We start from the raw sequence: 16654 nt of genomic DNA, 5'->3' as shown, positions 1-16654 counted from the left end.
GACTAAAGCCCAAAATGCCCAGGTCTAACCTTCTAATGTTATTAAGGTCTGGCCATAATCATATAAATAAAATAGTAAATAAATGAATAAATCAATTAGTAAATTGACAATGAAAAAGTCAAATAGGGGAAATATTAATAAGAAATTACAAATAAATAAGTATAAATACCCTCTACCTTAATTCAACTGAAAAGTTGGCAATCAAATAATAAATAAGCAATTAAATATATATTATGATTATTATACATTTCAAATATGTCTTATAAAATAGTACAAATCACAACAAATATATATAAATACTATAAAAATATGTACAATACATCTGTTTTAAAATGAAAGAACAGTGTGCAAAATATTGCCATGGGGCTGTGCAACAGTTAACAGGATTAAGTATAACTATAAATAGAATATTGTGCAATAATAAAAGTGATATAGTAACAAGTCTGATTCAAGGTACAAGTAAAGTTGACTGAACAATAAAATTAATTTTGATTAAAAATCTGTGTAATTAATTTGAAGGCACACATTCCCAACTAAACACTTTTGAAAAAAATGTAGACACTCCTACATACTGTATAGACACACACACATATACACAAACACATACACACACACGACACAAATACCCATTCATACACAGAAATACAGAACGAGATGACAAACCAGACATGTAATTTAACTTCTACTCTAGCTGACATTATAGCTCACTCTCCCTTTCCCACTTTCTTTCTCAATCAGTCAACAGAGTTCAAATCTATTGATTGTGAGCTCCTAACAAGCTCCTCTTTTTTTGCATCCACAAATTGCTTTGAGAACAAACCAGAGGGGGGGGAGACGGTGGACACCAGAGAGTGGGAAAACCTGCAAAGCTTTGCCCGAAGTGACGCACACTCATTACCATCATCACAGAGGATAATTAGTACAAGAGGGTAAAAATAATGTCACCATTATCATCAAAACAAAGACTGGGGGGTGGGGTGGGGGTGGGGGCATGGATGGTGAAAGGAAGAACGGGAGCAAAAGTGGCGGGAAGATGAGTCGGCAGAATGAAACCCATGGGAACTGTGAGTCAGTGCTAGCAGAAAGAATGCTTCAGAAATGACTGGACGCACACAAACACACACACAAACACACACACACACACACACACACACACACACACACATGCAGGTTTACAGCCGCCCAAAAATCACTACCAAATAAAAGCACTCTAAATACAGCAACAAGGCATATTTTCCATGTTCTGGTCTATTTAGCTTGATATGGTTCATTCAGACGTCTAGCTGCAAACTTCTCCAGTTTTATTGACATTGTTGAAGTTTACTGTTCGACAAACAAGGATGGTAAAAGTTCAGTGAAAATTGGACCTGAGGCTGTATTGGCTTTGTCATGACCTCATGGCTAATATAACTCAGCAGTGACATTGTATATTTCTCGCAATGGAGAACACTGTGCCAGAACAACTCATGTACAGAGATTAATGATTTATTGGCCATCAAATGGTTAATGGCTTGCAGTGTTTACAGCACGACCTTATCTGCTATGATTGCAGCACGCTCCGCTGACTACTTTGCATGAGTCTGACAAAATACCCATAGCCTCAGGCTGTTTCTCTTCGTCTCTTTTGCGGTTTGATGACTTACAGCCAAATTTATATTTTTATGGGTATAAACAAGCATTCTAATGCAAGGCTATTAATAATGCAACTCGTACACTGTCTTCATGTCAAATAGATTTATACTATTATACAATCCTTTCTTTTGTGGTGTTTTTTTTTAAATAATTTGAATACAATGGAGCATAGTAACTTTTAAGAGGCAACAAAAACAAACAGTAGTTTGGATTGATTGCCACTTGTTTGTAACAAGCCTGATGACTTAAGGAGTGCACTGTATGGTGTTTTTTCTTGGCTTTGTCTGCTGGAAAGAGTAATTGTACCAGTCTTAAGTGTTTTATGAGATGCATTAGTGTTTTCCATCAAGCTGCAATTATGGGCTATTCATATACAGGACAGGCCTTCCTCAGCTAGAACTGCTTGGCACTTTCTAGGAACGTTTACCAGACCCAAGCTATCTGCTGATATGCAAACATATACCTTGGTAGGAAAACATACATGAAATGTATTCAGGGTTTTCGAAAAACTAAGGTCCAAATACTGACTCTGCTAGAGGGGTTTGAAAATGTTTAGATTTCCCTGATCTAAATATGCTCATTTTAGAATGTTTGGAGAGCTAAACTTACATAACAATAGCCCCAAAGCAATTTCAGTCAAAAGCAACTGGACTTGGTTATTTGTCTAGGAAGATGTTTCACCTCATCCAAGAGGCTTCATCGTTTGGACTGGTCCAACTAACTGGTGTGGAGATCCAGGTATTTAACCTCTCACAAGGCCGATGATGTCACTGGAACCCTTTGTACTCCAAGTGTGTTCTTCCCCTTGGGCCTGTGAGCTGGTGGGTACGTTATCAACTCTGTGTTGCAGTTTTCTGATAACTATAAACTTGTGTTCCAGGGGGTGGTGAGAGTCAAACAGTAGATATTGATCTGTGTGAGTGGCTTTTCTGTATACCCCAATGTGGAGGCTCCTGTCATTCTCCATATGGACGTCACAGTCTAAGAAAGGCAAACTATTGTCCTTGACTTCTTCTCTGGTGAACTTGATGTTTCTGTCCACTGAGTTTATATGTTTGTTGAAAGTTTGCACTTCTTTGGATTTGATTATTAATGTGTCGTCCACATATCAGAACCAATGGCTCGGGTAATACAATATATTTGCATACCAAGGTAAAGTTATTTTTTGTGTTTATTACATGACTTATATTAGGCTGTATACCTCCTGAGGTGCGGACCTCAGTGAAATAGACAGTGGGTACAGCCAAACTGGAAAAACAATTCAGATCCCATGTAAATATGAACTTGGACTGTTTGGAGGGTTGTTATTTCCAGGCGAGACTGCTAAAAAGTATTATATATTATATAACTTGCTGGACATTTGTCACTGATGCACATAGTCAAAAACTTTCCTCATAAGTTTCCCCCTTCTTCAAAAACCACCATTTATACCAAAGATGTTACACCACTGACAAAATATGCCAATGATTTACCCATATATACGACAGACTTAGAGCAGCAGCCACAGTCATGTACTTATAAACCACACCCTGGTGCTACGTAATGCTTACATATCAGAAAAGCATCTCATCTAGTACATCCTGGTGCTCCAGATTCTTCTACCCATGCAACCGCAGTAGCCATTCCTACAAGGCACAAACGAGCTTTCCATGTTGGGTAAAAGGGCTGATGGCTGATTAGGTTAAGGCTAGTGAAATCAAATAAACTCTTTTTGGGTTTTTGGGACCCAGGGTTTGTGAGGGTTTTTTCCCATCCATCTTTGTTTTTACTGCCTGCCTGACTGGATAATATGGAAAATTAACAACTTAGTTAACTATTTACTATTAAAGTTTATATTTGTTTGATTGTTTGTTAACTGTTGACAGTTTGTGTTTTTTCTCCCCAAATGGTTTTAGATCTTTTAATTAATCTGGGCAATGATAGACTGATGTGGTTTATCTTGTGGTGGTTATGTCTTTACCACAGGATTACCATGTTCCCGCCTTTCATACTTCCAATTATGCCTTGAACTACTCCTCAGTAATTCCCAATCCACAAAAGAAGGCTGTTTCATATATGTTTGTTTTAAATAATTAGCCCACTCAATGTTTTCTTTAGGCTGCTGTTGCATACTTTATGGACTGAGAAATGCCTGGTTGGGATGCCTAGCACCAGTCAATGAATAACAATTGTTAAAACACAATAAAAGCCCTACTCTGTCACTTATCTAGACTGAAAGTCATATAACCGTAGAAAAACATATTCAATTACTCTATTTCTGCTCTAAAGAGACAGACTTCATTTGCCTTTGTGTCCGTAAAGTATTGAGTTATTCCTAAATTATTTGTTGTATATTACTTCCCATTTTATTTACTACATAACTTCCAACTTTATTAAACTCTTTCAGTGTCCTGAAATAAGTTACCAGAGGCATTAAAACTAGATGATATTTTAAACTTTCCTCTACTGCCATCCCACACGGAAGTGGGTTAATATGCTGCAATAAATGTTGCTCACGACAGCAGAGGAGCAGGAGTTGGTGTTGCACACCAATCGTTCGCGTGGCTGGTTAATGTGTAACCTGTTTGAGTAGTGCTGGAGGGATTGGGTAACCTGCTTTATTAGTTGTGTCAAGATCTTCGCTTTGCAGCTGTGGTGCACCAAGTCAAGTGCTAGCACCAACAGAAGCTGATTGATCAAAGGCTTTGTGTCAATGCTCAACCTATGCAAAGAAGTTCCACTTGAGCACACAGTAATGAGAAGAACCGATGACCAGCTGACCACCGGCACGAACATACATTCTATGATGTATAAGAGCAAATTACTAGTCATTTTGTTTTGCACTGGCATTGTCAGCATACCTTTGGTCGGCAAAGAAGAAAAACAATAGACAGATGTGGAAAAATAGTAAGACAACAAACTAAGTGGGTGAAGTCAGTGAGATGTTCAAGTGCTAAGTGGTCAAAGCAACATGCTAATGCAACATCCAGCTGGGAACCTTTATACTGCATGTTATTCACTTTCTCTCCTCACATCTCTTCCAATGTAAAGTCAGACAAAATAAAAGCCTTGTGTTAATAAAATGCACAGGGTAACATCGATGTGAATATGTTCCTTCGGGCACAGGGGAGACAATAAAATAAAGTTCAAGAGGTCTAGTTAGTTTTATTTCTTTGGATAAACCCCATGACATGATTATTTTTTTACATTTGTTATATAGGGCATGGCCTTTGTGAATGTCTTTGCTCTGTGAGTGCCCCCTATTTGTTTTCTGGACAACCAGACATTCTTTTTTTGCTGGAACCCTCTCTGTTGACTCCCCCCTGTCTCGATGGACTGGCCTCATTTAAATTAATCTTGGCTGTTTTTCAAGCAGGACTAAAGTTGGTCAACTAGCTGCTACAAAATAAATCTTTAAATGTCTTAATAGTATGTAAGCTAAATGGCAGAGAATGCCAAAAAGGAAGACCAGTTGCAATGGTGCAAAACTCAAAACTACTGCCAGTGGTCAGATACCGATGTTCAACTTGACAGCCAACTGTCAGGTGGTGTGTTATGGACCTCAGTAACCATACAGGCTTGAAGAGCAAGCTTTTCCTGCCACACTAGATTTGGGACATTTGGCTGGGAAAAAGGATGGACTGAACTATGGGAAAACCTTAACATACAACGACTGAGCGTGGGAAAATGCAATACTATGTTACCATACCATTCACCCTCAATTTCATGGCAGTGCTTTAAAGTGTCACAAAGTGTGTTAAAGCTTTACTGATAGCTAAAGGTCTATCATTAAAGACTAAGCATTGAAGAATGCAGTCTTAAAGAAACTAGAAGTTTTGTTTTTAAATCTAAAAGTATCAGTGTGCTGCTCATTGGAACAAACTGGGGAGAAGTAGAGTGAATGTGTAGCATATTGGGGCTTATACTTCACACAGTAATTATTTTAAGTTTGGAAATGGAAAAAACTGGAAATGTTTTTATTAAGAAATGGTAGGTCAGTCAAGCTACTTTTCTAATCTTTATGCAGCCGGACTTCTTGTAAAATGTTTTTTCCAATTTCTTTTGAATCAGTATTTCATGTTATGAAGGTCTTTGGTTTACCGTAAGAGATATGCACCTCCTTTACATGTACTGCTTTTAGTTGAGAAGTTTACTTCCCTAAATGCTCCTGTTTCCAGACTATTTTGAAGTTAAGTGTGTCCGTGTGAGTGTATGTATTTGTGTGAGAAAGTGGACTTTGGTGATGTCTGTCAGCTGTTTTCCCCGGGGCATGTCACACTGCGTCTTGTGATAGAGCAACCACACATGCATGATTGTGCGCCAAATACAGGCATTACTCAGCCACCTTTTCACAGAGATTTAGCTGATCTGCTCAAACTGAGCTCCACGTGGTTTCACTTTAAGGCTCTGAGACATGGCATACTCGTTCACAATACTGTGTACTGGATGAGTGGATTTATGTTAAGGTGTGTGGTAAATCTCCATGTGCAAAGCCAGTGGTGTGTGTTTGTAAATGTTTGTGCAAGCATGTGTTTGTGTCCTCCAGTAGAGAGAGAGACCACTAATGAGCGATTATAGCAGAGTGACCCTGTGGTCTGTGGAGAGAGCCAATGTGCTGTGGCTGAAAACATGCACACGCACATGCATATGCATATGCGTGTATGAATATTCACTTATAGGTCAGTCTTTGTGTATGCGTGTCTCTGTGTGTGTATCATGATGACCACCACCCCCTCATTACCTCCATCATGGCTGGAAACAATCAGCCGCTCTGCCCCAGTTGTAGGCCAGAGTCAGGCGTTGCAAACCTACAGACCTAGTATTAGATAAGCCTCGATCACCACAGCTTGACTGGCCTCAGATTGGATCCAGCTTTCCAAACTATGGGCAGCACAATCTCAAAAACCCAGATCTAAATAGCATTTTTCCCCCACTCCAGCCATACATACTGGATGCCTGGACTTAAAATGTATTGATTGCCATATATTGTCAACACATGACTTTTAACTTCAGATTTGATAGAGTTGGGGGAAAAAAGTAAGGTGAACCACTGTTAACAGATTATTATTAATTTGACTTGTGGATGTGGTTGAATGCTTCAATAAAGTGCACAGAAATGCTTCAGCAATTGTAGACATGTATTTATTTTTTTGTGCATTTTTAAACAAGGATTTAATAATTTATGTAATTTCTAATTTGTGTCTCATATGCACCTTCTGGTTGAGCCGCTACAGGACATGTAACAACAAAGTAACGTGACAAAAAGTAGCTTGCTTCATTAGCGAAAAACACCATGAAGTTAGAAAACAACGATACAGGCAAGGAGAGAGGAGCGAGAGCAATCACTTCACTGATACCGTGTCAACATTTGCTAACTCCTGCTAGCATAATACAACAAACCAAACGATCTTACCAAACGGTGATGATAGTTGGCACCATGAAGTAAGAAAAACAACAATACAGGCAAGGAGAGGGGAGCGAGAGCACTCACGTCACTGATACCGTATCAACATTTGCTAACTCCTGCTAGCATAATATAATAAACCAATCGATCTTACCAAACGGTGATGGTAGTTAGCTTGCTTCATTAGCGAAGAACACCACAAAGCAAGAAAACAATGATACGGGGCAAGGAGAGGGGAGCGAGGCCACTCACTTCACTGATATCGCATCAACGTTTGCTAACTCCTGCTAGCATACCGGCAAAAAGCCGAACGGCCTGTACTCACCGATCCTTCTCAAAGAAAAGCTTTTCGCAGCATTTGGATGGTGAACAATACGCAACTCCGATCTAGAGATTACAAGGCTACAAGCGACGAGCCGAATGTATAGCTGAAGCTAATGATCCCGCAATAAGCGTTAACCTGCAAAGCGAGAAGATGAAAAGGAAGTGATCTTGTGGATGACACCGGAACTTATACCCGAGCAGGGGGTCATCCGAGGTCACATGTGACTTTGTTGATAATAATACTCGACCTGCGCATGCGAGACAGAAGATATTCAGTGTTAAGCACTGCCTCTGGCGGTCAGTAAGGATGAAATAGAACTGCACAGACAGTGATGATGTATATGTAAAAGTATGCTAAAGCTTACAAAATACATTATGCATGCATGCACATGTTGAGACAGTCACAGAGAGGGTAAGGTACTCGGAGATGCCTGAGCACACAAACACACACACACACACACACACACACACACACACTGGGCATGGGACAGTGGGAGCAGGCCAGGCTGTTATTCTAGTGCAGGCTGGCTGAGTTGACCGTGTAATCTTCAGGGTGGAGTCCATATTGGGTTTCCAGGCAAATCACTGTTTTTGGCCTGCTTGATTTGTGATTTAGCTACAGAGAAAAAAGAGTGCGAGGGAGAAAGGGAGAGAGGGAGAGGACAGCAAGTGTGGGTTGTTTTTCTTTCTGCCCGGCATATTGTTGATGGGTTGTAATGCAGTTTAACACAAGTGGTGGTTAACTTCAATAGCCAAGAGAAGACAAAGAAGAAAGTCAAAACAAAAGAAACAATACTTGGTGGAAACCTATTACTGAATATTTCTGGACCAAATTGTCAATGTACATAATTGCAGCCAAAATGTTACAGTGATAGTCAGTACGGTGTAAATTCCCTCCCCTTTACTGTTAAAACAGCTCTCTGAGTGTGTGTCTCTACACTAGTCTTATAACATGTGCATCAAACTGTGTCAACACCGTACAAATATAGATTTGTAACATCATGTTTGAAACATATACAGGGCACCAACACTTGCCAAATATTAAGGCTTCTACTAAATTTTTTTGTTGAGCCTATCTGGGTCGAAGAAGTAGATCAGATGATTGATCGCCTGTTACAATTTATAGGGCTGGCCTCTGCTTTACTGCGCTGTGAAAGAAAAAAGAGAGAATACTAAACAAAGGTGCAGACAGATATAGAGACAAGCTTAAAAGGGTGGGTGGGTCGGTCTCAAAAAACTTGTGGAAAACAAAGTTGTCTGGTGGTGTTACCACGCCTGCCGCGCATTTTGATGGCTTGCATCTTGCAACAGATACCATCTGTCATTGTTGAGCTGGGGAGATAAGAATATAAAGACTGTCAAGGCTGTCATTGTTAAATGCCTTCACTGGGAAATACACTGATTTAAAGCAACAGTACACTTATTACCAAAGCATGGGGTTTCCTTATATTTAGCCTTGCTACTTCATGTATACAAGTCAATTTGGGAAACAAATCCAGCTAGTTTTTCATTTTGAGTTCAAGTTGGCAATTTGTATCAGTGGAAATACAGCAGGCAATTGCTTTGTGTGTTCATAGCCCTGAGAACAAAGCATCCACAAGATTTGAAAAATCATCAAAGGGTGTACAAATGTGAAAAACGGTGTTGAAACAATTTGTTTATCAACCAATTTAACCACTGGTCAACCATCAGATAATTTATTCACAACAATAATGATAATTGATTAGTCATTTGATTTATTCATAATTCCATATGTGAGGATTTGTTGCTATCTTTGCACCTTGATTGTTGGTCAGGCAAAAGACAATACACAATGAATCGATTAATCGAAAAAGTAATCAAAAGCTGAATAGATAATGAGAATAATCTTGTTTAACACCTAATTAAATACAAACATTAGAACCTAATTAACTCTGACTAAAACCTTCCTTGCGTGAGTGCTAAGAAGAGATTGTTTTGATATTTTGGCAGCCATCTGCCAGAGCATGCTGTCATACCAATGACAGCACAGTCTACGCGGCTGGCGTGATATACGACAGACACTGAGCTGCCAGGCGAGCCCAGGGAGGGGCTACCAAGGCACACACACACACACACACACACACACACACACACACACACACACACAAAGCACCTGCATTCCCACAGTAGTCCAAGTCAACAGTCACAGCCCATCCCCCTCCTCTACACTATTAGAGAGGGAGGAACTGGGGGGAGGGGGCTTGGAGAGACGGCGAGAAGGGAGTGATTTAAGCTTTTCTCCCCTGGATGAGGGAAGGTGTAAGGGCCTGGAGTGGATGTGGGAGTAGAGCAGGAGAGCCGGGGGGGTTAGAGGAAAAGAGAGGGGAGCGATCCAGCTGAGACAGCAGATCTCCACAGAGAACCAGTCCCAATGTCAAGGTGCTGAGTGAGCTGTGCGGGGGAGCTCCAAACACACACAGAGGCTTACTCTGGATTTAAAGTAAAAAATAGCATTATGAACAAACACAGTCCTCGTAAAATTCAATAGTGAACAAACACACGCACACTCCAAGGACATGCAAACACACTCTAACGCACACAATCTCCCTGCTCTCAAGGACCTTCATCCCTCTCCCCTCCAGAGGAACCTGTTGTTGCTTTCCTCTTCACCTTTCTCTCGAGCCGTGCACAACCCTCCTGTCAGCTGAGACAAAGTGACAGGACAGGACACAAGGTTGCACAGACAGTCAGAATGGGCTTCATTGTGCCCTAATTATCAGGCCCGCTGAGACATCCTTTGACCCCAAGACGCAGGCTGTTTGGTCAGCGGTGGACTGGTGGGAATGGCCCTCTTGGCCGACACTGACCTTTCGATGTTCACTTCTCACCACAAGCTGCCTGTGAACACACTTGATGTGTCCATGTGTGTTTATGTCTTTGTGTGTGTGTGTGTGTGTGTGTGTGTGTGTGTGTGTGTGTGTGTGTGTGTGTGTGTGTGTGTGCCTGCTGAGCCTTACAAGGGACTATGCGTGCAGATGCTGCGGCAAAAAGACTTGGCTCATGAAAGTTTTAAATAATGTAAAATATGCCAGATAAAACAAAAGCATGTCGTTTTTTAGAGCAACTCATATGCTGGTTAGTTAGTTAATACGTCTACTTGATCACACTCCTTCTGTGAGAACATGAGACACAGCAGAATATCTTATCTATCCCTTATCATTCTGACTTTGGTCCATTCGCTCCAGTCTTCTTGGGTATTTTCTAAAGACTCCTCCTTGTGTGTGAAAAAAGAGACATATCCCAGCCAGCCCGCCCTTCTGTTTTGTTCTTGTCTCTGGCTGAGGTTCACTGTAACCCATTATCTGCTCTCCTTATCAGGCCGTCTTCAGATTAGACACTCCTGGCCTCCCTCTTCCTCAGCAGTATGTCATGGAGTAGACGTACAGTATCAAGACTTCAAGACTTCAATGTCTGTCTCAAGCTCTATCACTGTCTGCTTGTCTGTCTCTACTTCTGTGTCTGTTCCACCATTGGTATAAGAAGGAACAGACATATCAAGCTGTCTGCAGAGCTTACAGAGTTTCAGCCGATTTTCATATTTGCTGCCTTTGTTTATATGTAGAAAAAAGTGTTTGTCATTACTTCTGTTTTTTTTTTTGTTGTTGTCAGCAATGGATCCCATGACGAGTTGTGTGTGAAACAGTCATCCCTAATGACAAAGCTATCTGCTGCTCCTTTCAGCTCTACAGAGCTTTTCTGTGACTGTAAATCATAAGCATAATTTTGAGCTGCATCAGGCAGCTGATTACAACAGAGGGATTAAAAACCCTGATAGCTGGTGGACATAGCAATGGAGCATTTTGGAGCTAAAGAACCAGTGGCGTTGTTGAAGACCAAAACCAGGAAAAGTGGTAGCCGAAAAAACCCGATAATCAGTAGTTAAAATGTTGTCAGTATTTCCACATAAAAGAAAAGTAGAATTGGAAATAGGAAGTATTTTTGTATATCATGTTACTTGTTCCCACATGGCTATGCTGCTTATGTTAAGCAATGCTTGCACAAGACTTCTCTTGTGACTACCATGCTGTCTCTATTCAAAACCATCAATGGACTTTTTTTTTTTCATGTTTTTTAACTGTTAATGTTGTTGCTTTTGTTCTCACTTCAGCCATGTCGAAAGATTCCTGGAAGGTTGGGTCCTCAGCAAGTGTCAATAACAGAACAGAAAATCTACTCTGGCATGGCAAAGGGGCTTATCATTTCACTTGGAACCAGCCAGGGCCAGCAATAACACTTCTGAACCAGAGCAGACAATGGAAATTATTCCTTATTACTTGAGCTTCTTGTTCTTTTTGCCAGTGACATCACTATATCCACTAGAAGCTCTGTCAGGGTCAGAGCAACTGCACCTTTGGACCTATTTGATAGTGTAACTATAAAATTATTTAATTTTATCGCTGTAAAATGCAATGAGTTTACGGTTAAATGTGAGACTTGGCAGGTTTGTGAAGTATGCTCTTTAACTCTACCTACAATATTTGAGACAGGATAAGCTGCGCCACCTGTGGTCCTACAATCGGACGATAGCTGCATAACAGACACAGGGTGGGAGACCTGTTTTGATGGTCACCATTCAAAGTGTTGTAAATATGCAGTTCCCATTCACAGCCCCATTCACTGATTCAACCTCAAACACCAGCTTCCCGATTTGATCCATTGTACCGTATGAGACTAGGCGAGGCCTGTATCCTGTGTGGACTACAAAGTTAATTGCATACAATTGAAAGGTGTGTCACTTTAATTGTTCTTCAGGGAAACACAGGGCCCAGAGGTATAGAAAAGCACCCACCAGTATACTCATAAAATCTTTAGTCATTTACAAAAAAAAAACAACAACTCACTATGGAAGACAGACAAGCTTGTTAAGTGTTTTGCAAAAACCTGACGCCATTAAAGCAAATAGGAGCAGACAGGAGACTGGGCAAAGAGCGGCTGGAGAGAGTCGGGCAAACACATAGGTGAACGCTTACACACACATGCAATGATTTACTGTGGGCACTAGCAACCCCACTGTTGCCTGAGGGATGTGTCTGGGCACAGAGTACCATAAGGCCAATGTCTGAACCACAAGTGGCCCAGTCGAATCTTTACACAGTCATAAACACGCCAGCATTAGTAACAGCTAGTTAAAATCATTCCATGAACTAAGGCGCTAGACGGCTATGGCACAACACCCTGCAGTAATAATAAAGTTTACCAAATTCTATTTTTTATCTGCTACCGTATAATGGCAAGGCAATGTCGAACTATGTTGGTTGATGCAGCACTGTGGCCCAGACGGAAATTTGCGAGCAACTATCAAACTTTGTACAGACATTCGCGTCTCCAGAGTGAATCCCTTAACCTTCATCCATCATCAGGTCAATATTTAAATGTGTCAAATAAACTGTATGACCAAAAGCCTGTGGAAGTAATGCAAATTTTTACCATTCACACTAAAGCAAAATGGTAAACAAGGTAAACATTATAATGCTAATTAGACTTAAAATTACACTTACAATATAAAAATGGTTTCCTATAAATCCCATGTATCCTAAAAAAAAGCGTGTTAAAAAAGAGTGTTAAATGTTGTCTTGACACAAGCAGTCGAACAAGAACTTTCCCTAAATAAAATACTGTCTAAACTTATGTAGATGTTATGATTTCAATCAAGAACATTCTAAATAAGTTAACAAGACTAAGGAGCTGAATAAGCATTTCTACTAGGGGCATCATCAAATCTATATTTCGTTTTAAAAAAAATTCCGCACTGACGGTTATGCTGCAATATACAGTACGATTGCGAGAGAGAGAGTTCACAAGATAAACCTAAATGCACCATGAATTTATGAGTGGTACCTGAATGCACCATAGAGTCCCGCAGGAGCTGACACGCTTTAAGTTGTTCGTTTACATAACTCATGAGAAAGGCCAAATGTTGCCACACCAGTGACTTCAGGGTAGCAGCAGGATTTTCCAGTGGCCATGGTGTCTCTAAAAGGGCAGGCTACTACAGAGCTAACGTTACCCTGTGTCTTTAGTTGCATGCTAGCAGTTGGTAAGTGACACTGTGTTGTTTGTGTGTGTTGTAATTATTAAGCTACAGCTTTTATTTACAGATTTATGGAGTTTTTTATGTGCATGCTGGTTAAATAGCAGTGATACACATCTGCATAAAACACACACACACACACACACACACACACACACACACACACACACACACACACACACACACACACACACACACACACACACACACACACACACACACACACACACACAGCATACATACAATATTATACATATGCACATATTCCTCATTACATGTTCCCCAGATACTAGGGTGACTTAATTGCTGTGACATTTACACTCTTGGTCTCTGGAGTAAATTTACACAGCTTGGCATTATTCACAGTTGGTTTACTGTTCCATGCAGAATACTGATTTAATAGTACTCAAAAGAAGAGTGGCACCATGGCTACTTAGCACTGTGTATTAGTAAGACTACGTTTCCCAATAAAACACAGAACCCTGTTTCATGGACTATACACTGACCCCTTCATAACCTTCTTAAATAAGCTCACACCTCGCTGCTGATAATGAACTGGCCAGTGCAGGAGTATATTAGTGGTCAGGTCCAACACGAAAGTAGTTAGGGCATTTGGCCAAGACAATAAAATATATGTGCAGAAAATATATCCCAGGGCCCTGTGAAACTTGGGCAATTAAAATGGAAATGTACCGTGGGTATTTACAGCCAACGAACAAACCCAGAGTGGGTGCTACCAAGATGCAGAGAGAGAAAGGGGGAGAGTTGACAAGATACAGTGGCAGTGTACACCATGATTTAGATACTGTGAGTGAGACTGCAGACCTATAATCCTGAAGGCACAGAACTAGACAGAGGACAGAAGAAGGGGAAAGCTCGGCAGGCAAAAAAAAAAGCAGGGAGTGAGAGTGATAGAGAGACACACAAAGGCAGAGTGAGATAGAAAGCAAGAGAAACTGTGAGATGGAGAGCAAACAGCCAGACATGCAGGCAGACTGTCCGTCTCTGGTTTGTGGGAATGTGGTAAAGACACAGTAGTAGGCAGGGTCCCGGCCCTGAAATTAGAGAGTGGCGCTAAGAGAAGGGAGCCAGAGCCAAAGGCCGTCTGGGAGCTGCCAGGGGCTGCATCCCCAGCGCACTGCCGAAACATGATTTACTGCTGGACTGCACTACAAACAGCACACCGCCCCTGGTGCGCTATCTAACTCACAGCAGCACACCACTATGTGCATGCTATCAAGCTCACAATGCTGTAAAGACACCACATCAACAGTGGGAAGTGTCAATGTGCAAAAGACCAGTTTCGGATTGGTGTAACATAGGGTGGTGTGAGGAGTCGAAAGGGAAGGCCACTGGATTAGGAGTAAGGCCAAAAATAGCATGAGTAGGGTTAAGTTGGTGTGGGTGTATTGTAACAGGTACCACTAAGAAGATGGGATACAACAGTGGATGTTTGGAGGTTTATCAGACAGCACAACACTGCACAGTAGTTTATAATCCTTTCAGGAAGGATTTTACAGCTGTTGAAAGTTATCAGGGTGATTTTTTTTTCTCTATTTCCTTGCAAGGTAAACTGGAGAATTACCAAATGATGTTGTGCCTGAAGTAAATGAGACTGCATTTTGGTATGGTACTCATGTCAGTCTAGACACACATTGTGTCCCTGAAAAGTCTGTACTGCAAGCCTGGCAGCTCCGGGGGCTGTTGTTCTGTGGAGGACAATGACCTCTGACCTCCCTGTGGCATGGGGGCAGTGAAAAGAACATTTCCCTTTAAATATGAAAACATTTTTCCACTGAGAACACAATGTAGCCCAAGCATATTTGCACAGATCTACATCTTTTCTGCATTTACATTCAGTGGCAATGTAAATAAGCCTGTGCAGTAAAGGATTCAGAGAAGTAGATTTAATCAGGAAAGAAAAACAGGGGGGAACTACAGTATGCTGTGTGCTTTAGCTATCACAGGCCAAGTCCAGACATGCAGGGAGATTTTGTATGTGTGTCTGCAGCACGGGGCAGTAAGAGTTGAGCCGTTGCAGCAAATCTGTGTGTTCCAGGATTTGTGTGTGTGTATGTGTGTGTGTGTGTGTGTGTGTGTGTGTGTGTGTGTGTGTGTGTGTGTGTGTGTGTGTGGTGTGTGTGTGTGTGTGTGTTTGTGTGTGTTTGTGTGTTTGTGTGTGTGTGTGTGTGTGTGTGTGTGTGTGTGTGTGTGTGTGTGTGTGTGCACGTGCTTCCTTTGCCAAGTTTCCTCTCTTTGTTTAGACCGGCCCGGTCAGTCCAGCTCCCCGCTGAGCACACTGTGGCCAAATACACACATATATCAAAACACAGCACAACAACAGACATGGTGCTCTCAGGGCAGAGAGGGGCTGGGAATAGGAGCAAAGGGGGGGCAGGAGACAGAGGTGTCCATGCAGGAGAAACAGACAGAGGGGGACTAAAAAAAATAGGCACTGTTGGACAAGGGTAGGTGGCGATGGCAGCTGACTCTTTCTCACCCTTTTTAGCAGAAGGGCAGGAAAAGGACAGACAGTGGGCGACTGTGACCATCACTCTAATTACAGAGGGAGAGAATTGAGGAATATGATATGCAGAAAAATGGAGGAATGAATAGAGTTACACCGACGAAGGAGGAGGGATCAGGGCAAGTGTACAATGTGACCACACTCACTGAGATGCAACTCAATTCAGAAATGTAATCATTTCAAGAGTTTCTAATGGATTAATATTCAAAATGTTGCCCTGTAGATTGTAGTCAAATGCACTTTTCCCATTACCGTAAATAACAAAGCTGGAATTAGATCAGTCACTATTTACTATTGGCCAAATGTGTTTTCCATCTTTAATTCCTTTTTTCTACAGCAGTCACAAACCGGTCATTTTGGTAGATATGCTGTGTACAATACAAAATAATGTTGCACAAAGATTGAAGTTTGCAGATAGCTCAGCTTTTATTATCCCAAAAAAGATTGTCGATGCCAACTGTGGTTTTAAATCCTCTGATTCTTTCCAGTGAACTTAAATAGGCTGAATAACCCTTCTCCTTAAAATTCAATTGAGCATGATATAAGAACAGTGGGCAACTCATTGAACTCTGAAACATCTTTCAAGTCCAAATAATTTGAAAATCTGTTAAAAGCTTTTACATCTCTTTATGTGGTCTGCAGCATGCTGTTCTGATTATTATAGTATTACTTGGTTTCAGTTAAGAATATTAAAAAATCCTTTAGTCTTTGATTCTGGGGCAGTGATTCTGTTGTG

This window comes from Echiichthys vipera, assembly GCF_963691815.1.
Source record: "Echiichthys vipera genome assembly, chromosome: 7".
Classification (NCBI taxonomy): Eukaryota; Metazoa; Chordata; class Actinopteri; order Perciformes; family Trachinidae; genus Echiichthys; species Echiichthys vipera.
The sequence above is the reverse complement of the archived record's forward strand: the minus strand, read 5'-3'. Positions refer to the sequence as shown.